Source organism: Triticum dicoccoides, chromosome 5A (genome assembly GCF_002162155.2).
Source record: "Triticum dicoccoides isolate Atlit2015 ecotype Zavitan chromosome 5A, WEW_v2.0, whole genome shotgun sequence".
NCBI classification, from domain to species: Eukaryota; Viridiplantae; Streptophyta; class Magnoliopsida; order Poales; family Poaceae; genus Triticum; species Triticum dicoccoides.
Genome location: NC_041388.1, coordinates 149125744 through 149150852, shown reverse-complemented (window position 1 = coordinate 149150852; position 25109 = coordinate 149125744).

Sequence of the window (25109 nt, the reverse complement as noted above, 5' to 3'; positions counted from 1 at the left end):
AAACCATATTTCTCTTATCCTCAAAAATGGTCAAAATCCTTCTTCATAGAGTAACAACTCATAAAATCCATATCAGTACCAACGATGCTACTTTATTCATTCCCAAATGATTACAATCTCTCGCTTCTCCATTACATGTCTCAACTCAACACCTCAATATAAAAGAAAATTGTTCTCACTTCTACTACTCCATTTCTTTTGTTGCAAACTCAACTATCTAGCACAAGTTTCCTTCTCCTTGGGGCATTCTCTGGCAAAGTGTCCTGCTCCATTACAACTAAAACATATTACTTCTGACAAGTATCGAGCTTTCCTTTTTGGGCAACTATTGAGATAGTGCCCTGACTCCTTGCACCTGTAACAGGTGATATGACTCAGGTCCCTCCTGGGCTCCAATCGCTTTCTCTTCCTGGACTTTTCCATTCCAATCAGGGCTTCTATTTCCTGTGGGTCATATTCTACTTCCTCTGTTGGGAATTCTACTAGATCCCCGTTCAAACAATTCTGGGAGATGTGTCCTTCTTCTCCACATGAATAGCAAGACTTAGTGCAGGGTTTAATTAGTTCTTCTTTGGGTGTGTCCTCCACCTCTTCCTTCATCACGGGTTCTTCTAAATTTCCATAAGGGCTCCTTTCATTACTTCTTTCTTCTTCTGGATGGTTCTTTGTACCATGGGGTAAATGTGACACTGAGCAGGGTAGTGGGTAGTCCCTTCACACAAGAAACAAGTAATCTGCCTAGTTGGGCATTCTTCAACTGGGTGACTTCCTTCACAATTTGGGCATTCATCCTTGTGTTCTTTATGGGTGTGTCCTACTTCTCCACGAATCTTGCATGCACCAGGTTTCTTCATATCCTTTCCATAAGGCTTCAACTTCTGGGACACAAACCGAGACTTTGGCAAAGTCAACTTAAATTCTTTCCAAGTGGTTACTCCTTGCCATCCATTGATGGTTTGGTACATTCTCCACCAAGTAGCAGCACCTCTTTCAAAGCACTGAAGAGCATGCTGGGTCATATCATGTCCAACTATAGGGTTATTCTTCATATGATCCTCCATGTTCTGAATCCATCGGTTCGTCTCCAATTGACTTATCGGTCCAGAAAATATAAGCTCATCTTCACTCATCCTCTATTGGGTCCACGGGTTTGGGGTGAGATAAGAGAGATAGAGAGGGATACACACAATACAAACAAAAGTTTTGAAAAGACAGATTTTATTGTGGCTGTCGAAAAACATCAAACAAATGACAGCTCACAATCATCGCATCTAACGTAGGTATATAACAGGGGTTTGGTCTTCTAAAGGTCAATAAATCATCAACTCTTCAAACTCTTCAAGCCTTGTTCATGCCTCCAATGGCTTCTTCCGATCATGCTTGTCTTTCTCAAGTTCTTTTGCCAGATCAACTCTGTTGATGCGAAGTCTCTCGTGACGTCCTTTAATATTCTGGAGTTGCATTCCAAACTTCTGGGTTTCATCAAACTCGACCTGAACCATGATCCTGCTGTCCTTCAGTTCTTAACGAAACTCCGGTATCTCGAGGTTGTAGCTCCTCCAGCTTGGCTACTTTCAGCCTTTGGTTGCTGAGTTCTTCACGAAATACTTCCTTGTCTAATACGGCTTCATGGAGCTCCACCTTAAACTTCTTGATGTAACACTCCAGATCTTGGTGATACACTAGCTAAGGTTAAAACTTCACCTCTTGCTGATAGATGCTCCATCAGCCTTTTACTATTCAATCCTTCCATGCATATGCATGCTTAACTCAGCACGGTGACAATAGCATAAGCAGGCGATAACATCATGGATAGCTGTGTTTCTGCTCTTGTCATTTCCATGAGCTATCTCTCCATAGTTGATATCTCCTGCCTTAGTGTTTTCCTTGACAGAACTTTAAGTTTTTAACTCTCCATGCTCCGGTCTTTCTCTGATACACCCTGATCTCGGGCATTGACAACTTCCATAATCTGTCAAGTTTCATAAGGGTAGCCTTCCTAGGTCATACAAATCTAGGGATTCTTCAGAGCCTTCAAATTCTACTTGTCTTCGGAGTCTTCAACCGTTGTAGTTTCGATTATTCAGATGCACGGAAAATACTCTTCATTCTGAAGCGGTCTTAGTTGTCCAATATCTTGTACTTCTTAGAGTGGTCTCATCAGTCAAATCCTCGTCTGGTCAAAAGGGGAAAGGCGTATGGTCTAACTAAAAGGGAATATTTGAATAAGCTCAGAAGAGAAGAGAGGTAAAATATCTTTTTGAAAGGGAAAGTTGTAGAGAAAAATCTTTGCTATGGGCTTGCCAGTTTCTAGGGTCACGTCCTACAGTCAACATGTGCTCTGATACCATCTTGTAGCGACCCGACCCGAATGGATGAAGTCTCTGTGCTTAAGTGTCATCCCTGGATCGGTATGCTGACACACACAGTACTCGAGGATTTATAACAGAGGTAAATCACATGTGTAAAGTAACATAAATACTATTACCTCAATCCAAAATAGCGGAAGTAACAAGGTTGTGGATTCCCATAAACACCAACGGCAAAGTTGAGTGTAGAAATCATAACCCTAACGTATCACTTACTCGTCATAAGAAATCCTGCAACATGAGACGTTGCAGCCACAGAGGGTCAGTACATTGAATGTACTGGCAAATTCACACTGTAGAGCAATGATGAATAATGGCTATCACTACATACATATTTGGCTGGTGGAAAAGCTCTACAGTTATAAGGTTTTTGCGAAAAGCCAATTTTTCCCTACTGCAAAGGAATAAATTTATTTAACTATCATGGTGGTTGTTAAACATTGAGAATGGTTGACAGCATTCTCAATCCCAATTAAGTAATATCATTAAACCCAACAATATTCATTTAAAGTAACGTGATGAGATCAACAGGATAATCCAAGAACTAGATACTCAAGATGTCCATAACCGGGGACACGGCTAACCATGATTAGTTTATACACTCTGCAGAGGTTTGCACACTTTTCCCCACAAGACTTGATCGCCTCCATTTGGTTTCTCGCACTACATGGTGTTTTAGAAGACGGATGACCGAGACATAGTCTTTCAGAAGCGCTAGCACCTTACGATGGGTAGACCGTACCACCTACATCCCCTACATCTGCTAGTCTACCACTGTAAGAGTTCGCACGACTTAGTCAACTATGCTAGAGCCCATAATAGCTTGTGGCTGCACACGGAAGTTTCTAGCATGAATAATCTTATGATCCCTTTGAGCCTGGGTGGCGGACCATAGGATGATCACACGGTATATCCCCGGGATCTCCTAGGACAACACTGGTATATCCCCAGGTGTCCAGGCAAGTCCACTGGTATATCCCCAGGGTGCCCCTAGCAATCCACCCAGATGTGTATTCAAGTTGCCACCTTAAGTTGAACCATTAAATAACAATCTCACATCTTTCATGGATTTCACTCATACCCAAACCACGTCTACGAGCATAGCATAGCAATATAAGCAACACGTAGAAGTAACTCCCAAGGGTTTGATTGTAACAGGGAAATAGGTTCCTACCTCATCAACTATTTCCCAATCCCACAAATTAATTAGATCCTATCATGCAATGTTTGAGGTTTGATCTAATGCAATGAAAACTGGGTATGAAGGGGATATGATCAAAGTGTGAACTTGCCTTGCTGATGATCTGCGAAACCTAACGATTCGAAGTAACAGGCGGCGCACTCCGGGTATTCTATTACAGACAAACAAGAAAGCATACAATAAGTACTCATCTAATGCACAGCTAAAACTCAAATAAGAGATCTAACCAGAAGGTTCAACTTAAGAACTCCGATTGGCAAAAGAATCAAATCGAACGAAGCAACGAAAGTCAAACTGCGAAAGAAAACAACTTCGTTCTAGTAATCTGGATCTAGGGCAAATTTTACAATAGTAAAATCTTGTTTAAGTTGGTTAAACGGATAAATGGTTTCGAGACGAATCCCTAGGCGCTTGAATCGCCTGATTCCGATAAACGAGCGAAAAGTTAAACTAAAACGAAAATTGGATCAGGAATCGCGATCAGAAAAATCGCGGATTTAATCCGAGAAAAAGAAAAACGACGAACGCCGAATTTTTTCCTCTTTTTTTACGGCATGGAAAATGAGGCGCGACGAACCTCGGGCGGCGGGATCGTCGTCGTCGGCGGCGGCTCTGGCGGCGCGCGCGGATCGAGGCGGGGCTGATGGGCTGGGGCGGCTCGGGGGGGCGCTATTTAAACGCTGCCCCCGGGCGGTGTCCCGCTCGGGTATGGCCCGAAGTCGGTTCGTTTTTTTAATTATTCCGGTCGGAAGAAAAATAAAGAAAAATACTAAACGGACTCCAAAAATTCCGAAATAAATTTTCACGGGCTTCTAAAATCAAGCCGCACAAGGTGAACATTTATTTGGGCCCTAAATGCAATTTTGTAAAATGCACATTTTTCCTAAATTCAAATAAAACACCGAAAAACTCCGAAATAAAAAATCTTATTTGATTTTTTTATTAAATCCTCAATATTTCTTTATTTTGGGAAAGTCATTTTATTCCCTCTCTCATATTTTTGTAATAGAAATAATTGATGATAAAATAAATAAAATCAAATGATCCTATTCTCAACATTTGAGAAAACTCAAATATGAAAAAAACGAAATCTCCAACTCTCTCCGTGGGTCATTGAGTTGCGTAAAGTTTTAGAATTGGAAATATTTGCCAAATGAAATTCAAATATTTTCAACACCCCATGTCATTCAAATAAATGGAAGAAGTCATGTCATCTTCTCTCCAGGGTTTTGTGATGAAAAGAATTTCAATTCTCGGGGATCAAAAAAAAGGTCAAAGTTTGGGAAAGTCCTTTTATTCCCTCTCATTTAACTTTCAAAAAGTTTCGAATTTCACTCACTTTCAAAAAATCAATCAACGAATCAATCAAATCTATCTATTTGTTTATAACATTCCAAAATTTAGAATTTTGGGATCTTATAACATGTACCTTTGGAGACACCTGTAGAGCACCTTTATAATCACCCAGTTATGTTGTGACGTTTGGTAGCACACAAAGTGTTCCTCCGGTAAACGGGAGTTGCATAATCTCATAGTCATAGGAACATGTATAAGTCATGAAGAAAGCAATAGCAACATACTAAACGACCGAGTGCTAAGCTAATGGAATGGGTCATGTCAATCACATCATTCTCCTAATTATGTGATCCCGTTAATCAAATGACAACTCATGTCTATGGTTAGGAAACATAACCATCTTTAGTCAACGAGCTAGTCAAGTAGAGGCATACTTGTGACACTCTGTTTGTCTATGTATTCACACATGTATTATGTTTCAGGTTAATACAATTCTAGCATGAATAATAAACATTTATCATGATATAGGGAAATATATAATAACTTTATTATTGCCTCTAGGGCATATTTCCTTCAGTCTCCCACTTGCACTAGAGTCAATAATTGTAGCGACCAGACCTCAAACAGTCTGATCTCTGTGCTCCGGTGTCATCCCTGGATCAGTAATGCTGACACCACACAGTACTCGGAGGATTTATAGCAGAGTAGCAATCACACACTTATTACATCGAGTGTCTCAAAAGAGAACTATTACAATAAATATGGCTTAAGGCCAGCTGATAACGATAACAGCGGAAGGCTTGGAAGATAAGTGAGTCCATCAACTCCAACGGCATCACTGAGTATAGAACCACAACCTAAAAACTCCTTAATCGTCGTCTGAAAAGTCTGCAACATTAACGTTGCAGCCCGAAAATGGGTCAGCACATGGAATATGCTGGCAAGATAACACATAGAGAATAATGGAATGCAACAACTATACTATATGCATATTTGGCTGGTGGAAAGCTCTATGGTTACAGTTTTTGCGTAAAGCCAATTTTTCCCTACTTCAAAGGAATAAATTTAATTACTATCATGGTGGTTGTTAAACATTGAGAATGGTTGATAGCATTCTCAATCCCAATTAAGTAACATCATTAAAACCCATCAAAATTAATTTAGAGTAACATGTTGAGATTCACATGAAAATCCAGGTACTAGATACTCAAGATGTCCATAACCGGGGACACGGCTAACCATGATTAGTTTGTTACACTCTGCAGAGGTTTGCGCACTTTTCCCCACAAGACTCGATCGCCTCCGTTTGGTTTCTCGCACTACAGGGTGTTTGAGAAACGGATGACCGAGACATAGTCTTTCAGAAGCGCTAGCACCTTACGATCGGGTAGACCGTACCACCTACATCCCCTACATCTGCTAGTCTACCACTGTAAGAGTTCGCACAACTTAGTCAACTATGCCAGAGCCCATAATGGCTTGTGGCTGCACACGGAAGTTTCTAGTATGAATAATCTCATGATCCCTTTGAGCCTGGGTGGCGGTCCAAAGAAAACAGGCAAGTCCTGGAAACCCCAAGTGCCTCAATCCACCCGGATGTGTGTTAGGTTGCCACCTTAGATAAACCATTAATTAACAATCTCACATCTGTCATGGATATCACTCACCCAATCCACGTCTACTAGCATAGCATGGCATAATAAGCAAACGTAGAAGTAACTCCCAAAGGTTTGATAATAAACTAGTAATAGGTACTACCTCATCTACTTCCCATCCCACAATTTAGTTAGATCCTAATCATGCAATGTGTGAGGATTGATCTAATGCAATAAAACTGGGTTGTAGAAAAGGTATGATCAAAGTGTTACTTGCCTTGTTGATGATCCGCGAAACCTAGAGATTCGAAGTAACAGGCGGCGCACTCTGGGTATTCTATCGCAGACAAACAACAAGCATACAATAAGTACTCATCTAATGCACAGGTAAAACTCAAATAGAAGATCTAACCAGAAAGTTCAACTTAAGAACCCTGGTTTGCAAAAAGAATCAAATCGAACGAAGCAAAAGAAATCAAACGGCGAAAGAAAACAACTTCGTTCTAGTAATCTGGATCTAGGGCAAATTTTACAGTAACAAAAACATGTTTAAGTTGATTATTCGGAAAGAGGGTTTCGAGACGAAACTCAAGGCGCTTGAATCGCCTGGTCCGATAAACGAGCGAAAAGTTATACTAAAACGAAAATCGGATCAGAAATCGCGATCAGAAAATAACCGCGGAAAATCCGACGAAAAAGAAAAACCACGAACAGATTTTTTTTATAATTCCGCTCGGAAGAAAAATAAAAATAAATAATAACGGACTCCAAAAATCACGGAATAAATTTTGCCGGGTTTCTAAAATCAAGCCCGATAAAGTGAACATTTATCTGGGCCCAAACTACAACTTTGAGAAACGCGCATTTTTCCTAAATTCAAATAAAAATATCGAAAACTCTGAAATAAATCTTTTTTTATTTTTTTATTAAATCCTCAATATTTCTATATTTTGGGAAAGTCATTTTATTCCTGCTCTCATATTTTTGTAATAGAAATAATTGATGATAAAATAAATAAAATCAAATGATCCTGTTTACATAATTTGAGAAAACTCAAATATGTAAATAACGAAATCCCCAACTCTCTCCGTGGGTCCTTGAGTTGCTTAGGATTTTCTAGGATCAAAACCAAAAGAAAAATAAAATATGATATGCATGATGATCTAATGTATAACATTCCAAATTGAAAATTTGGGATGTTACAAACCTACCCCCCTTTAGATGAATCTCGCCCTCGAGATTCGGGTTGGCTAGAAAATAGGTGAGGGTGGTCTTTGAGCAAATCTTCCTCTCGCTCCCAGGTGGCTTCATCCTCCGTGTGGTGGCTCCACTGAACTTTGCAGAACTTGATAACCTTGCTACGAGTAACTCGGCTGGCAAACTCGAGAATCTTGACTGGTTTCTCCTCATAGGTCAAATTGTTATCCAACTGAATTGCTTCTAATGGTACTGTGTCTCTCAAAGGTATGTCAGCCATATCCGCGTGACACTTCTTCAACTGAGAAACGTGGAACACATCATGCACTCCTGTTAATCCTTCTGGCAATTCCAACTTGTAAGCCACTTCTCCCATACGCTCCAAAACTCGATATGGTCCTACAAATCGTGGCGCTAACTTCCCCTTAACTCCAAAGCGCTTAATCCCTCGAAGTGGGGATACTCTAAGATAAGCTCTATCTCTGACTTCGTAAACTGTCTCCTTGCGTTTAGAATCTGCGCAGCTCTTCTGCCTGGACTGGGCTACCTTGAGCCTATCGCGAATCAACTTCACCTTCTGTTCAGACTCTTTAATCAGATCTGGTCCAAACAACTGGCGGTCTCCAACTTCGTCCCATGACAACGGTGTCCTGCACCTCCTTCCATACAAAGCCTCGAAAGGGGCCATCTTCAAACTGGTCTGATAGCTATTATTGTAAGAGAACTCTGCATATGGCAAATTATCGTCCCAACTAGATCCATAATCTAGCGCACAAACTCTCAGCATATCCTCCAAAATCTGATTGACTCTCTCAGTCTGTCCATCTGTCTGCGGATGAAAAGATGTACTAAATTCTAGCCTAGTACCCAAAGTCTCATGCAACTGCTTCCAGAACTTTGAGGTAAACTGGGTTCCTCTATCTGATACGATGCTCCTCGGAACTCCATGCAAACATACGATCCTGGTCATGTATATCTTTGCCAACTTAGCACTGGTGTAAGTGGTCTTTACTGGGATAAAATGAGCTACCTTCGTCAATCGATCAACTACGACCCAAATCGAGTCATAGCCTGAACGAGTCCTTGGTAATCCCGTGATAAAATCCATGCCTAGCTTATCCCACTTCCATTCGGGTATCGGCAATGGTTGCAACAATCCTGCTGGCTTCTGATGCTCTGCCTTTACTCTCTGACATACGTCACAAACTGCTACATACTCTACAATATCCTTTTTCATTCCGGTCCACCAGAAAATATCCTTCAAATCCAAATACATCTTGGTATTTCCTGGGTGAATCGAATACGGTGAATCATGTGCCTCTTGCAGAATCAACTTCCTGATTTCCGGGTTATTGGGCACGTAAACACGGTCTTCAAACCATAGGGTGTCGTGCTCATCCTCGCGAAATCCTTTAGCTTTTCCTTTGCTCAGTTTCTCCTTTATAGCGGTCTCTTTGTCAGTTTTCTGAGCTTCTCTGATTCTGTCCATCAAAGTTGACTGAATTTCCAACGTTGCTACATAGCCTCTCGGAACTATCTCCAAACATAGCTCACGAAGATTTTCTGCTAACTCCTTGGGTATTTCTCCCGTCATTAACCTATTGACATGGCTCTTACGGCTTAACGCATCAGATACTACATTAGATTTTCCGGGATGGTAATGTAATTTCATATCATAATCCTTGATAAGCTCCAACCATCTCCTTTGTCTGAGGTTCAACTCCTTCTGTGTGAAAATGTACTTCAAACTCTTATGATCCGTGTACACCTCACAATGATTCCCAATGAGGAAATGTCTCCATGTCTTCAATGCATGCACTATGGCTGCTAACTCCAAATCATGCGTAGCATAATTCAATTCGTGAGGCTTCAGTTGTCGTGAAGCATACGAAACAACTCTCCCTTCCTGCATAAGCACTGCTCCAAGTCCTCGACATGAAGCGTCGCAATACACCTCATAATACTTGGTTTGATCTGGCAAAATCAACACTGGTGAGGTAACCAAACGTTTCTTCAATTCCTGAAAACTTGCCTCACACTCATCAGTCCATTTGAACTTAGTATCCTTCTTCAACAACTCCGTCATAGGCTTCGCAATCCTTGAGAAATTCTCAATAAACCTTCGGTAGTATCCTGCGAGTCCAAGAAAACTCCGGATCTCTCCAACTGTTGTTGGTGCTTCCCACTTGGTCACGGTTTCAACTTTAGCGGGATCTACTGCTATACCTTCTCCAGATATAACATTCCCGAGGAATCCTACTTCCTACAACCAAAATTCACATTTGCTGAACTTGGCATATAATTAATGTTCTCTGAGCTTTCCAAGTACCAAACGCAAATGCTCCTTATGCTCCTCTTCATTCTTCGAATATACTAGGATATCATCAATGAACACTAGGACGAACTTATCCAAAAACTCCATAAACACTTTGTTCATCATGTTCATAAAATAGGCAGGCGCGTTAGTCAGTCCAAATGACATAACGGTATACTCATACAGCCCATACCTGGTGGTAAAAGCTGTCTTCGGAATATCCTGTTCTCGAATCTTCAACTGATGGTACCCTGATCACAAATCGATCTTGGAAAACACTTTAGCTCCTTGCAACCGATCAAACAGATCGTTGATCATTGGTAGCGGGTACTTGTTCTTGATTGTTACTTCATTCAATCCTCGATAGTCAACAACCATCCTTAACGATCCATCCTTCTTCTCTACTAGAAGTACTGGTGATCCCCAAGGCGAAGAACTTGGGCAAATATATCCCTTATCCAGTAACTCCTTAATCTGCTTCTTAATTTCCACCAAATATTTTGCTGGCATCCTATATGGTCTCTTCAATATTGGCCCAGTGCCTGGCAAAAGCTCAATCAAAAACTCAATGTCTCTATCCGGTGGCATGCCTGGCAACTCTTCGGGAAATACATCAGGAAAATCCTTTACCACTGGTACTTCCTCCTGCACAACTCCTGTTAGGCAATTTACTTGTGTCCTCTTTGGTACATGCTGAGATACATACTTGATCCTTCTCCCTTCTGGCGTGGTAAGCAAAATTGACTTACTAGCACACTCAGTATTCCCTTCATACTTTGATAACCAATCCATGTCTAATATCACATCCAATCCTTGAGAATCCAATACTATTAAGTCTGAGGGAAAAACATAGTTACCAATCCTTAATGGTAACCGATCACACCATAGACTTGCCACATACTCTGCTCCTGGCGAGGTTACTAACATGGGTGACCTAAGGGCTTGGATTGGTAGGTTATACTTATCCACAAATCCCCTTGATATGTATGAATGCGATGCACCAGTATCAAAAAGAACGAGTGCAGTAAATGACTTAACCAAAAACTTACCTACTACTGCATCGGGCTGAGCTTCAACCTCCTCCACATTAACGTGGTTCACCTGTCCCCTGTTGAAAGGGTTCGGCTTCTTTCCAGAACTTCCATTGCCGTTTTGGCCTTCAGAACATTCATTTGCATAATGTCCTGGCTTCGAACACTTATAGCAAGTGACGTGGCTCAAGTCCTTCTTGGCTGGGGTGGATGGGGTGTTGCGGTTCTGTCCGTTGCTTCCTCCATTCCCATTACCATTCTTGGTTCCATTGTGATTGTGCGAGCTACCTACTCCATGGGTATGCTGAAAATGTCCTCCTGGCCTAGGGGTAAAACGTGGCTTCTGCTGAGCTCCTGAATTATACTTTCCTTGTCCATACTTCCTCTTGCGGTTCTCAATTTGCTGCTGCTTCCCTTCAATCATAAGAGCACGATCTACCAACTCCTGGTAGTTGTTGAAGGTGGCTACCATCAACTGCATACTCAATTCATCATTCAGTCCTTCCAGGAATTTCTCCTGCTTAGCTGCATCCGTAGCAACGTCATCTGGGGCATAACGTGCTAGCTTACTAAACTCCTCCACATACTGGCCAACTGTCTGTCCTCCTTGGCGCAAGTTACGAAACTCACGCTTCTTCATGGCCATTGCTCCTGCTGAAACATGGGCAGTACGAAAAGCCTGCTGAAACTGGTCCCATGTGACAGTGTCGACTGGGAAGGTGGCTGTGAAATTCTCCCACCAAGATGCTGCGGATCCTTCTAACTGATGTGCGGGAAACTTAACCTTCTCCACATCTGTGCATCCTGCTGTGGTCAACTCCCTAGCTATCTTGTGGAGCCAATCATCTGCTACTATCGGCTCGGTGCTACTAGAAAACACCGGCGGATTTAGCCTAAGAAAACGGGCTAAGTGGTCAACAGGTGGTGGTGGTGGGTTGTTGTTGTTGTTCCCTTGATTCTGATTCTGAACTAGCAACTGCATCAAGGTGTTCTGCTGCTGGATCAACTGAGTGAGCTCCGGTGGAAAGGCAAATCCGGGGTCACGTCTCGGAGGCATCTGAGGTTTTAGAAAAGATGAGATATAAGAATAGAGGGGGTCTAAAGGGAAAACACTACCCATATGCACATGAGGCAAAAGCACACAATTCACTTCAATCAATCAAACAAAGGCATACAATTGATCTAGCTATCGCAAAAGTGCTTGGACTACTATATTTACATGGTGGACTACTACTACTGATGAGGTGGTCTACTAGAAATATTCTACGGTTGTAGACTCCATGATATCTGCTCCTGCTTCATCCACATAGTCATCATCTCTACTATCTTGTTCCGAGTCGGTGCCGTCGATGATGATGTAGTCTTCCGGGCTAATCTCCTTGGGTTCTTCGTCTTCATCTACTGGTGTCGGGCCTCCCATAAATATGCCAATCTTCATAGTTAGGTCGGCATTCTTATCCACCAATACTTCAATTTCTTCTTCATAATCTTCGCGTGTAGCCTTGAGTTCTTCCTCCAGTTCCTTGATTCTAGTTTTAGCCTTCTTCAGATCTATCATGTCGGCGCACATCTGATTCTCCTGTCGTTGAATGTGCTGGTTTAACTCCTGAATAAAAGCTGCAATTGATCTATCTTTCCTGGTGCTGATCATCTCCCAGTGTTCATCTCGGCGCCCACAAATCTGGTAGATAGTATCTTTAAGATCCTTGCGGTAGACTTCTCCAATGCGTCCCATGGCGATGTGAGCTGCCATGCTCTTTCCTAGACTCCAAGTGGTGCATCAAAAGAAAACTCTATGGGCTCAGTGACTGGCATGAACGTCCTTCCTGGAACTTCAACTTGAATCATCCAGCGCTCTTCTTCAGGTAAAGTGGCGTTGTAGGTTCCCGTGAAGCTGGGTACTCCTATGTTCAGGTATCTAGTGACTTCCTTCAAGTGGCGTCCCAAGGGTGTATCTTCGTCCGGTTGTGTGAACTTGTTCCTTGCATCCGCCATCCTAAAGAGTAGAAAAGATGAGAAGTCAGAAGAGAAGAGAGTGAGTAGTGATCTAGGTCTTTAGCTTAGTGGTCGTGTCCTATAGTCAGCGTGTGCTCTGATACCATCTCTGTAGCGACCAGACCTCAAACAGTCTGATCTCTGTGCTCCGGTGTCATCCCTGGATCAGTAATGCTGACACCACACAGTACTCGGAGGATTTATAGCAGAGTAGCAATCACACACTTATTACATCGAGTGTCTCAAAAGAGAACTATTACAATAAATATGGCTTAAGGCCAGCTGATAACGATAACAGCGGAAGGCTTGGAAGATAAGTGAGTCCATCAACTCCAACGGCATCACTGAGTATAGAACCACGACCTAAAAACTCCTTAATCGTCGTCTGAAAAGTCTGCAACATTAACGTTGCAGCCCGAAAACGGGTCAGCACATGGAATATGCTGGCAAGATAACACATAGAGAATAATGGAATGCAACAACTATACTATATGCATATTTGGCTGGTGGAAAGCTCTATGGTTACAGTTTTTGCGTAAAGCCAATTTTTCCCTACTTCAAAGGAATAAATTTAATTACTATCATGGTGGTTGTTAAACATTGAGAAATGGTTGACAACATTCTCAATCCCAATTAAGTAACATCATTAAAACCCATCAAAATTAATTTAGAGTAACATGTTGAGATTCACATGAAAATCCAGGTACTAGATACTCAAGATGTCCATAACCGGAGACACGGCTAACCATGATTAGTTTGTTACGCTGTGCAGAGGTTTGCGCACTTTTCCCCACAAGACTCGATCGCCTCCGTTTGGTTTCTCGCACTACAGGGTGTTTGAGAAACGGATGACCGAGACATAGTCTTTTAGAAGCGCTAGCACCTTACGATCGGGTAGACCGTACCACCTACATCCCCTACATCTGCTAGTCTACCACTGTAAGAGTTCGCACAACTTAGTCAACTATGCCAGAGCCCATAATGGCTTGTGGCTACACACGGAAGTTTCTAGTATGAATAATCTCATGATCCCTTTGAGCCTGGGTGGCGGTCCAAAGAAAACAGGCAAGTCCTGGAAACCCCAGGTGCCTCAATCCACCCAGATGTGTGTTAGGTTGCCACCTTAGATAAACCATTAATTAACAATCTCACATCTGTCATGGATATCACTCATCCAATCCACGTCTACTAGCATAGCATGGCATAATAAGCAAACGTAGAAGTAACTCCCAAAGGTTTGATAATAAACTAGTAATAGGTACTACCTCATCTACTTCCCATCCCACAATTTAATTAGATCCTAATCATGCAATGTTTGAGGATTGATATAATGCAATAAAACTGGGTTGTAGAAAAGGTATGATCAAAGTGTTACTTGCCTTGCTGATGATCCGCGAAACCTGGAGATTCGAAGTAACAGGCGGCGCACTCTGGGTATTCTATCGCAGACAAACAATAAGTACACAATAAGTACTCATCTAATGCACAGGTAAAACTCAAATAGAAGATCTAACCAGAAAGTTCAACTTAAGAACCCTGGTTTGCAAAAAGAATCAAATCGAACGAAGCAAAAGAAATCAAACGGCGAAAGAAAACAACTTCGTTCTAGTAATCTGGATCTAGGGCAAATTTTGCAGTAACAAAAACATGTTTAAGTTGATTATTCGGAAAGAGGGTTTCGAGACGAAACTCCAGGCGCTTGAATCGCCTGATTCCGATAAACAAGCGAAAAGTTATACTAAAACGAAAATCGGATCAGAAATCGCGATCAGAAAATAACCGCGGAAAATCCGACGAAAAAGAAAAACGACGAACAGAATTTTTTTTATAGTTCCGCTCGGAAGAAATAGAAAAAGAAATACTAAATGGACTCCAAAAATCACGAAATAAATTTTGTCGGGTTTCTAAAATGAAGCCCGATAAAGTGAACATTTATCTGGGCCCAAACTACAACTTTGAAAAACACGCATTTTTCCTAAATTCAAATGAAAATACCGAAAAACTCCGAAATAAATCTTATTTGATTTTTTTATTAAATCCTCAATATTTCTATATTTTGGGAAAGTCATTTTATTCCCGCTCTCATATTTTTGTAATAGAAATAATTGATGATAAAATAAATAAAATCAAATGATCCTGTTTACATAATTTGAGAAAACTCAAATATGTAAATAACGAAATCCCCAACTCTCTCCGTGGGTCCTTGAGTTGCTTAGAATTTTCTAGGATCTAAACCAAATGCCAAATAAAATATGATATGCATGATGATCTAATGTATAACATTCCAAATTGAAAATTTGGGATGTTACAATAATCTAGTTCACATCACCATGTGATTTAACACCAATAGTTTACATCACCATGTGATTAACACCCATAGTTCACATCGACATGTGACCAATACCCAAAGGGTTTACTAGAGTCAATAATCTAGTTCACATCGCTATGTGATTAACACCCAAAGAGTACTGAGGCGTGATCATGTTTTGCTTGTGAGAGAATTTTAGTCAATGGGTCTGCCACATTCAGATCCGTAAGTATTTTGCAAATTTCTATGTCGACAATGCTCTGCACAGAGCTACTCTAGCTAATTGCTCCCACTTTCAATATGTATCTAGATTGAGATTTAGAGTCATCTGGATCCGTGTCAAAATTTGCATTGACGTAACCCTTTATGACGAACCTTTTGTCACTTCCATAATCGAGAAACATATCCTTATTCCACTAAGGATAATTTTGACCAATATTCAGTGATCTACTCCTAGATCACTATTGTACTCCTTTGTCAAACTCAGGACAAGGTATACAATAGGTCTGGTACACAGCATGGCATACTTTATAGAACCTATGGCTGAGGCATAGGGAATGACTTTCATTCTCTCTCTATCTTCTGCCATGGTCGGGTTTTGAGTCTTACTCAACTTCACACCTTGTAACATAGGCAATAACTTCTTCTTTGACTGTTCTATTTTGAATTACTTCAAAATCTTGTCAAGGTATGTACTCATTGAAAAAACTTATCAAGCATCTTGATCTATCTCTATAGATCTTGATGCTCAATATGTAAGCAGCTTCACCGAGGTCTTTCATTGAAAAACTCCTTTCAAATATTCCTTTATGCTTTGCAGAATAATTCTACATTATCTATGATCAACAATATGTCTTTCACATATACTTATGAGAAATGTTGTAGTGCTCCCACTCACTTTCTTGTAAATACAGGCTTCACCGCAAGTCTGTATAAAACTATATGCTTGATCAACTTATCAAAGTGTATATTCCAACTCCGAGATGCTTGCACCAGTCCATAGATGGATCGCTGGAGCTTGCATATTTTGTTAGTACCTTTAGGATTGACAAAACCTTCTGGTTGCATCATATACAACTCTTCTTTAATAAATCCATTAAGGATTGCACTTTTGTTTATCCATTTGCCAGATTTCATAAAATGCGGCAATTGCTAACATGATTCGAACAGACTTAAGCATAGATACGAGTGAGAAACTCTCATCGTAGTCAACACCTTGAAGTTGTCGAAAACCTTTTTGCAACAATTCTAGCTTTGTAGATAGTAACACTACTATCAGCGTCCGTCTTCCTCTTGAAGATCCATTTAATATCAATGGCTCACCAATCATTGGGCAAGTCAATCAAAGTCCATACTTTGTTCTCATACATGGATCTCATCTCAGATTTCATGGCCTCAAGCCATTTCGTGGAATTTGGGCTCATCATCGCTTCCTCATAGTTCATAGGCTCGTCATGGTCAAGTAACATGACCTCCAGAACAGGATTACCATACCACTCTGGTGCAGATCTCGCTCTGGTTTACCTACGAGGTTCGGTAGTAACTTGATCTGATGTTTCATGATCATCATCATTAGCTTCCTCACTAATCGGTGTAGTAGTCATAGGAACAGATTTCTGTGATGAACTACTTTCCAATAAAGGATCATGTACAGTTACCTCATCAAGTTCTACTTTCCTCCCACTCACTTCTTTCGAGAGAAACTCCTTTTCTAGAAAGGATCCATTAAAGCAACGAATATATTGCCTTCGGATCTGTGATAGAAGGTGTACCCAACATTTTCTTTTGGGTATCCTATGAAGATGCACTTCTCCGATTTGGGTTAGAGCTTATCAGGTTGAAACTTTTTCACATAAGCATTGCAACCTCAAACTTTAAGAAACGACAGCTTAGGTTTCTTGTCAAACCATAGTTCATACGGTGTCGTCTCAACGGATTTAGATGGTGTCCTATTTAACGTGAATGCAGCTGTCTCTAATGCATAACCCCAAAACGATAGTGGTAGATCGGTAAGAGACATCATAGATCGCACCATATATAATAAAGTATGGTTATGACGTTCGGACACACCATTACACTGTGGTGTTCCAGGTGGCGTGAGTAGTGAAACTATTTCACATTGTTTTAACTGAAGGACAAACTCGTAACTCAAATATTTTACTTCTGCGATCATATCGTAGAAACTTTTATTTTTGTTATGATGATTCTCCACTTCACTCTGAAATTCTTTGAACTTTTCAAATATTTCAGACTTGTGTTTCATCAAGTAGATATACTCATATCTGCTCAAATCATCTGTGAAGATCAGAAAATAATGATACCTGCCACGAGCCTTAATATTCATCAGACCACATACATCAGTATGTATGATTTCCAACAAATCTGTTGCTCGCTCCATTGTTCAGGAGAACGAAGTCTTAGTCATCTTGCCCATGCGGCATGGTTCGCAAGCATCAACTGATTCATAATCAAGTGATTCCAAAAACTCATCAGCATGGATTTTCTTCATGCGCTTTATACCAATATGACCTAAACGGCAGTGCCACAAATAAGTTGCACTATCATTATTAACTTTGCATCTTTTGGCTTCAATATTATGAGTATGTGTATCACCACGATCGAGATCCAACAAATCATTTTCATTGGGTGTATGACCATAGAAGGTTTTATTCATGTAAACAGAACAACAATTATTCTCTAACTTACATGAATAGCCGTATTGTAATAAACATGATCCAATCATATTTATGCTCAACGCAAACACCAAATAACACTTATTTAGGTTCAACACTAATCCCGAAAGTATAGGGAGTGTGCGATGATGATCATATCAATCTTGGAACCACTTCCAACACACATCGTCACTTCACCCTTAACTAGTCTCTGTTCATTCTGCAACTCCCATTTCGAGTTACCACTCTTAGCAACTGAACTAGTATCAAATACTGAGGGGTTGCTATAAACACTAGTAAAGTACACATCAATAACATGTATATCAAATATACCTATGTTCACTTTGCCATCCTTCTTATCTGCCAATTACTTGGGGTAGTTCCTCTTCCAGTGACCAGTCCCTTTGTAGTAGAAGCACTCAGTTTCAGGCTTAGGTCCAGACTTGGGTTTTTTACTTGAGCAGCAACTTGCTTACCGTTCTTCTTAAAGTTCCCCTTTCTTCCCTTTGTCCCTTTACTTGAAACTAGTGGTTTTGTTTACCATCAACACTTTATGCTTTTCTTGATTTCTACCTTCGTTGATTTCAGCATCACGAAGAGCTTGGAATCGTTTCCGTTATCCCTTGCATATTATAGTTCATCACGAAGTTCTACTAACTTGGTGATGGTGACTAGAGAATTCTGTTAATCACTATTTTATCTGGAAGATTAACTCCCACTTGATTCAAGCGATTGTAGTACCCAGAAAATCTGAGCACATGCTCACTGCTTGAGCTATTCTCCTCCATCTTTTAGCTATAGAACTTGTTGGAGACTTCATTTCTCTCAACTCGGGTATTTGCTTGAAATATTAACTTCAACTCCTGGAACATCTCATATGGTCCATGACATTCAAAACGTCTTTGAAGTCCCGATTCTAAGCCGTTTAAGCATGGTGCACTAAACTATCAAGTAGTCATCATATTGAGCTAGCCAAATGTCATAACATCTGCATCTGCTCCTGCAATAGGTTTGTCACCTAGCGGTGCATCAAAGACATAATTCTTCTGTGCAGCAATGACGATAAACCTCAGATCACGGATCCAATCCGCATCATTGCTACTAACATCTTTCAACTTAGTTTTCTCTAGGAACATATCAAAAAATAAAACGGGGAGCTAAACGCGAGCTATTGATCTACAACATAGATATGCTAATACTACCAGGACTAAGTTCATGATAAATTAAAGTTCAATTAATCATATTACTTAAGAACTCCCACTTAGATAGACATCCCTCTAATCATCTAAGTGATCACATGATCCAAATCAACTAAACCATAACCGATCATCACGTGAAATGGAGTAGCTTTCAATGGTGAACATCATTATGTTGATCATATCTACTATATGATTCACGCTCGACCTTTCGGTCTCAGTGTTCCGAGGCCATATCTGCATATGCTAGGCTCGTCAAGTTTAACCTGAGTATTCTGCGTGTGCAAAACTGGCTTGCACCCGTTGTAGATGGACGTAGAGCTTATCACACCCGATCATCACGTGGTGTCTGGGCACGACAAACTTTGGCAACGGTGCATACTTAGGGAGAACACTTTTATCTTGAAATTTAGTGAGAGATCATCTTATAATGCTACCGTCAATTAAAGCAAGATAAGATGCATAAAAGAAAAACATCACATGCAATCAAAATATGTGACATGATATGGCCATCATCACCTTGTGCCTTTGATCTCCATCTCCAAAACATCGTCATGATTTCTATCGTCACTGGCATGACACCATGATCTCCATCATCTTGATCTATATCAATGTGTCGTCACATGGTCGTCTCGCCAACTATTGCTATCGCATAGCGATAAAGTAAAGCAATTATTTGGCGCTTGCATCTTATGCAATAAAGAGACAACCATAAGGCTTCTGCCAGTTGCCGATAACTTCAACAAAACATGATCATCTTATACAACAAATTATATCTCATCACGTCTTGACCATATCACATCACAACATGCCCTGCAAAAACAAGTTAGATGTCCTCTACTTTGTTGTTGCAAGTTTTACGTGGCTGCTACGGGCTTAGCCAGAACTGTTCTTATGTATGAATCAAAACCACAACGATAGTTTGTCAAGTTGGTGCTGTTTTAACCTTCGCAAGGACCGGGCATAGCCACACTCGGTTCAACTAAAGTTGGAGAAACTGACACCCGCCAGCCACCTGTGTGCAAAGCACGTCGGTAGAACCAGTCTCGCGTATGCGTATGCGTAATGTCGGTCCGGGCCGCTTCATCCAACAATACCGCTGAACCAAAGTATGACATGCTGGTAAGAAGTATGACTTATATCGCCCACAAGTCACTTGTGTTCTACTCGTGCATATAACATCAACACATAAAACCTAGGCTCTAATACCACTGTTGGGGAACGTAGCAATTTCAAAAAAATTCCTACGCACACGCAAGATCATGGTGATGCATAGCAACGAGAGGGGAGAGTGTTGTCTATGTACCCTCGTAGAACGGAAGCGGAAGCATTATAACAATGCGGTTGATGTAGTCGTACGTCTTCATGGCCCGACCGATCAAGCACCGAAACTACGGCACCTCCGAGTTTTTGCACACGTTCAGCTCGATGACGATCCCCGGACTCCAATCCTGCAAAGTGTCGGGGATGAGTTCCGTCAGCACGACGGCGTGGTGATGATCTTGATGTTCTACCGTCGCAGGGCTTCGCCTAAGCACCGCTACAGTATTATCGAGGTGGACTATGGTGGAGGGGGGCACCGCACACGGCTAAGAGATCAATGATCAATTGTTGTGTCTAGAGGTGCTCCCCTACCCCCGTATATAAAGGAGCAAGGGGGGAGGCCGGCCGGCCCTTGCAGGGCACGCCAGGAGGAGGAGTCCTCCTCCTAGTAGGAGTAGGACTCCCCTCTTTCCTACTCCTACTAGGAGGGGGAAAGGAAGGGGGAGAGGGAGAAGGAAAGGGGGGCGCCGCCCCCCCTCTCCTAGTCCAATTCGGACCAGAGGGGGAGGGGGCGCGCGGCCCACCCTGGCCGCCCCTCTCTCTCTCTCTACTAAGGCCCATAAGGCCCATTACTTCTCCCGGGGGGGGTTCCGGTAACCCTCCGGCACTCCGGGTTTCTCCGGAATCACCCGGAACACTTCCGGTGTCCGAATATAGTCGTCCAATATATCAATCTTTATGTCTCGACCATTTCAAGACTCCTCGTCATGTCCATGATCATATCCGGGACTCCGAACAACCTTCGGTACATCAAAACATATAAACTCATAATGAAACTGTCATTGTAACGTTAAGCGTGCGGACCCTACGGGTTCGAGAACATTGTAGACATGACCGAGACACGTCTCCGGTCAATAACCAATAGCGGAACCTGGATGCTCATATTGGCTCCCACATATTCTACGAAGATCTTTATCGGTCAGACCGCATAACAACATACGTTGTTCCCTTTGTCATCGGTATGCTACTCGCCCGAGATTCGATCGTCGGTATCTTAATACCTAGTTCAATCTTGTTACCGACAAGTCTCTTTACTTGCTCCGTAATACATCATCTTGCAACTAACTCATTAGTTGCATTGCTTGCAAGGCTTAAGTGATGTGCATTACCAAGAGGGCCCAGAGATAGCTCTCCGACAATCGGAGTGACAAATCCTAATCTCGAAATACGCCAACCCAACATGTACCTTTGGAGACACCTGTAGAGCACCTTTATAATCACCCGGTTATGTTGTGACGTTTGGTAGCACACAAAGTGTTCCTCCGGTAAACGGGAGTTGCATAATCTCATAGTCATAGGAACATGTATAAGTCATGAAGAAAGCAATAGCAACATACTAAACGATCGGGTGCTAAGCTAATGGAATGGGTCATGTCAATCACATCATTCTCCTAATGATGTGATCCCATTAATCAAATGACAACTCATGTCTATGGTTAGGAAACATAACCATCTTTAATCAACGAGCTAGTCAAGTAGAGGCATACTAGTGACACTCTGTTTGTCTATGTATTCACACATGTATTATGTTTCCGGTTAATACAATTCTAGCATGAATAATAAACATTTATCATGATATAAGGAAATATATAATAACTTTATTATTGCCTCTAGGGCATATTTCCTTCAACAACTACTAGCTAGTTGGCTGCTCCGAGAGAAACTCACACTTGTCATTGAGAGCATCCCATCCTCCAAGGACTTTGAGCGAAAATCATCTGTGAGGGAAACCCAAATCTAAACTCCTACAACCCAAAGTGATTGAGCATCACTGAAGAGATTGTTCCTGTGTGGAACCGACTCTTGTTACCTGTGAGGACCGTCCATCCTCCAAACTGTTAGGCGTCATGGTCTAGAGCATCCAAGAGGAGTTGTGGATCGCCGAGTGACCGAGTCTGTGAAGGTTTGGAAGTCACCTGAAGACTTACCACAGTGATTGGGAGAGGTCTATGTGATCTTTGCTCAAGGAGAATACGGTGAGGACTGTGTGTCCAGGACTATGTGTCCTTAGCTTTAAGTACCTAGCCGCTCCAACCAGACATGCAACTGTCACAGTAGTTGGAGCTGGTCTACCAAATCATCGTCTTCACCAAGCTACTAGTTCTATTTCCTCAACCCTTTCATTTCCTCATTCATGTGTTGATGAAATTGATCGTTACTGTTTGAAGACTTTGACTGAAGACTTTCTCTATTTCCTCAATCCTAAATCTTCAGTCACTTTGTCTTCAGCCCGCTTATCCTGTTTACACACTACATGTGCTCTGTGTATGTTTCATTTGATCATGATAACTATGCTACTGCTTTGTTATTCATGCACCTGAGTAATTATGCTGCTACTTGTAGTTCATTGCTTAGAAAATTCCTCAAGTTTAATTTCCTCAGTGATGAATTTGTAAAAATTGCCTATTCACACCCCTCTAGTCTATATAACGCACTTTCAATTGGTATCAGAGTGAGGTACTCCCTTGTTCTGTGTGATTTTGGTTTAACCACTTGGATTTTTAGTTATGTCGACTGCAGGCATGATCAAAGTCTCAGATGGGTGTCCTACCTTTGATGGGACGGACGACCCCTACTGGAAGAATAAGATGCGCATGCATCTTGAGGCAATTGACAACGACCTCTGGTACGTTGTGGAAAATGGCGTTCCCTCCATAACTCCTTCCGTGAACGATGCTGATGTGAAGAGATTCAAGCAACTCGACTCTGAAGCGAAGAATATCATATGTGGCCATCTGAGTAAAGGACAGTACGATAGAGTGAGTGCTTTGGAGACAACAAAGCTTATCTCGGATAGCTGTCCAAGGTCAACGAAGGAGTCTCAACTCAACGTGACTCTCGAGTTGATGTTCTTCGCAATCTCTTCAACCGCTCCAAAAGACTCGACAATGAAAATGTTCTGCAAACCTTCGATCACCTCACTAACATCTCAAATGTGCTTCAAGCACTTGGTGCCACTGACATCACCGACCATGAGGTGGTGAAGAAGTTCCTGAGATCTCTTGATTCCTCATTCGACACTCTAGCACTGATGATTCAAGAACGTGGGACTACAAGTCACTTGATCCTGCTGATATACTTGAGAGACTGAACACTCATGAATTCCAACTAGCTAAAAAGAGAGACCTCTACGGGCCAAGCTATGGAAGATCACACGCACTAAATGCCAAGGCAATCTCCTCGTCTGAAGGGGAAGATTCCGACAACAGCATTGGTGATCCTGAAGAACTAAGTCAGGAGCTAACAATGCTCATGAGAAAATTCCAAAAGTTCTCAAGATGTGATCACTTTGGAAAATCTTCGAGAGGTGATGACATGAGATCAGATTCCTCATCCCGTGATTACAAGAAGAGAACTTGCCACAAATGCAGGAAAACTGGTCACTACATAACCGATTGTCCTCAGTGGGCGAAGGAATCAAAGAAGAAGAAGAAGTTCAAGGATGATAGTTCAGACGACTCAAAGAAGAAGAACAAATGTTCAAAGTCCTCATCGTCTAAATCTTCAAAGTCTTCGTCTCACAAGAATAGCAGTTCCAAAAAGGCTTGGGCATTCATTGGCAAGGAAATGGACTCTGAAGCTGAATCTAAGGAAAATGAGGAAGAGGAGGAATCCGAGGAGTCAGAATCTGGTGTGGCGAGCCTAGCCCTTGCTACTGCTTTCGTCACCAAGTCCATCTTCAGCACTGAGGAAAATGACTTCCCTAACACCGTTGACGACGGTGTCGATGACTTTTCTCCCACCTATTGCTTCATGGAAAAAGGTGCCAAGGTACTCAAATATCCCTCCTCTAAATTAAGTGAGGATGGATCTGATGAAAATCTCAAACCTAGTTATTCCAAACTTGCTAAGATTGCCGTCAAACAACAAAAGGCTTTTGAAAAGGTTCAAAATCTGCTGGACAAAAGCGATGACCTGTTGGGTGAGGAAATGGATCGAACTCAAACTGATAATCTTCAGCAACTACAGACTAAGTTTGATAACCTTCAGAGTCATCATAACACTCTCTTAGCTGATCATGAGAAGCTTTCTTATGAATTTATTCAAAGAAAGCAAGATCTTGAGAAGCTAAGGGTGAGTTATGAAGATCTTTAGAAGGAAAATGATTCATTGCTTGCTCAACTGATTAGTTCCACTCAGGATGAATTCATTCCACCATGTTTGAAATGCATTGAACGTGAATCTGCTAATTCTTCACCTGAATGTTCAAATGCTTCTATTTCTGCAAATTCCTCAATTATCTCTGTGGTCACAAATCCCTCATCTGAGGATACCACAAGTATCACTAACAATGCAGGGTTGAAGGAATTGTATGTGACAGGCATGTACAAAAGCCTCGAAGGGCCCCAGGCTCTTTGTGATGTGCTTAAAAAGCAGATCCTCAATATGAACCCTAGGAAAGAGGGTATTGCCTTTGAGAGGAAACTCAATGCTGATGGGACCTACTGGAAACCTGAGCAGTATCCCAAAACCTCATGGGTTGCTGTGAAAGGACCTCCCTTAGATCCATCCACTTTATCAGGCTTTACATGTGAATCTTCATATTCATCTGATGACTCATTTAACTCCAACTATAAACTGTACAAAAATCAGAATGGTGAAGTATTTGCTA